The sequence below is a fragment of the Jaculus jaculus genome, chromosome 6 (assembly GCF_020740685.1).
Source record: "Jaculus jaculus isolate mJacJac1 chromosome 6, mJacJac1.mat.Y.cur, whole genome shotgun sequence".
In the NCBI taxonomy this organism is placed as follows: domain Eukaryota; kingdom Metazoa; phylum Chordata; class Mammalia; order Rodentia; family Dipodidae; genus Jaculus; species Jaculus jaculus.
In genome coordinates, this window is record NC_059107.1 from 72059266 (window position 1) to 72061437 (window position 2172).

The 2172-nt window shown below is 51.0% G+C and overlaps 1 pseudogene; it reads right to left on the bottom strand.

The window, feature by feature from the left end:
- Positions 1-412: 412 nt before the first annotated feature.
- LOC101608028 lies at positions 413-1376 on the bottom strand (annotated as a pseudogene).
- Between the last annotated feature and the right edge of the window lie 796 nt (positions 1377-2172).

Consider the following 2172-nt stretch of genomic DNA (forward strand, 5'->3'; position numbering starts at 1 on the left):
ATTGCCTTAGAGCTGGACAGCCAGCCACCTCTGGTTACAGAAATATTTAGTGCACAGTGTAGGAAACAATTGCAGAAGTCCCTCTGGAAATCAGAGCACTCTGAATTTCCACAGAAGTGACGCCTCCCCGAAGCACAGAAAGGGAGACAATCTACGGCTCTGATTGGAAGGACAGGCAGCCCGGGGGGCGGGCCAGCGGCCTTACAGAGGAGACATTCTGTGGGCTTCAGCCCCTGCTTCCCGCGGTCTTTGGAGCGAGATGCCAGCATCCAGGTCTGGCTTAAGAACATCCTGGCCAGCTGCGGGCGTGTGGTGGGAAGCACCCACTGCCACGCACCATGGCCCTGGCTTTCCCTCATGCCTTTCTCGCACTGGCATAGACCCAGGCTCCTCCAGAGTTGCTGTGCCTGAGCAAACCTTCGAGTAAGACGACGGCAGGGACGAAATGTCTTACAGAGTGTGACGTGAGAAATTTACAGTCCATTCCTCTAGTGGAAAGCTTGCGTGTGGGGAGCCGGGTGGTGCACCTGTCCCTGGGACCCACCATTAGCTCCTCGCTCTTCATATGGGCTTGTAGAGCCGGGTGGTGACATATTTCTTCTTGTACCGGTGGGTGGTGCTGAGCACCATCACTGCATCCTTGATAGCGTGTAAAGGTGGTTGAGCATGACGTGGTTGGGCTCGGGAAGCAGCGCCAGGTCACAAGAGATGCCTGTATCCTTGCTCAGGATGACCTGGAGCAGGTGCGGAGGGAGAATGGGCGGCGCCTTAAACCGCTCTTCTGGTTTGGAGATGTAAGGCTCCTGATGGTAGGGTCCCGGCGGGGAACTGGATAGCTCAGACATGTCAGAGCACTTTTGGGAATCCACCATTAAAGCATCAAATACTTCAAAGTCCGTTTTCTTCACTTGAATGATGTTAACTGTGCCAAGCTGGCTGGTTACTATGGGCTCAGAAGGGTCGTGTGTCCACTGACTGTCCACGAGGAATTTGTACTGATGCTCTCCTTCCGGCAGGTCCAGTATGGCCACAAAGTTATTGTGGCTTCTGGTGAGGGGCAGCTTACTCCAGTTGTTGAAGGACCCAGATAAGTAGACTTCCTTTCCACCCTCCCCCCCCAACCCCCGTCCATCGAAACACGGTCGACCGCGCCTGCGCAGGAGCTTTGGCATTTACTTCAAGGTCGTGCTGCCAGGCCAGGAATTCCTCCTTCTCTGGAGCCTTGATTTCCTCGTGGAAGAGGTCGGCGTCTTCGGGGCTGTCCGTCAAGATCTTGGGCCTGTCCCCATCCTTGGTGCCCCCGAGCTGTCCCTCCGGGGCGTCTTGTGGCCCCCGTGCCACTCCAGGGCGGCGCGTTCGCTGCTCATGTTGTCCATGGTGGAGAAGGAGTGGGAGGCCGGTCTGGGGGGGACACCGGGGAGAGAGCCGGGGGTGGTGGTCGGAGTGGGGGGGGAGGAGGGGGAGACAAGGCCTGCCCCGGGCCGCGCCCTTCAGTCGAGAGCTCGGGACCTCCCACACGACCGGCTCTTTGTTCTATTCACAGTGTCCTTTGCTATATAAAAGCTTTGTAATTTCATGAGATCCCAGTAGTTGATTAGTGGTTTTATTTTCTGAGCAATTGGAGTTATATTCAGAAAGTCACTACCTATGCCAATATGTTGAAGGGTTTCCCCTACCTTTTTTCTACCAATTTCAGAGTTTCAAGTCTTATATTAAGGTCCCTGATCCATTAGGATTTGATTCTTGTGCGTGGAGAAGGACAAGGATCTATTTTCATTCATCTTTCTACATATAGATATCCAGTTTTCCCAGAACCGCTTGTTGAAGAGGCTGTCTTTTCTCTAATGAATATTTTTGGCATTTTTGTCAAAAATCAAATTGTTGTAGCCACCTGGATTAACATCTGGGTCCTCTATTATGTTCCACTAATCTAAATGTCTGTCTTTGTGCAAATACCATGGTGTTTTTGTTACCGTAGCTTTGTAATATAGCTTAAAATCAGGTATGGTGATACAACCAGCCTTATTTTTGCTGCTCAAAATCATTTTGGCTATTCAAGGTTTTTTATGCTTCCAAATGAATATTAGGATTGCTTTTTTCTACTCCTATGGAGAATGCCATTGGAATTTTAATGGGGATTGCATTAAATGTGTAGATTGCTTTTGGTAAAAT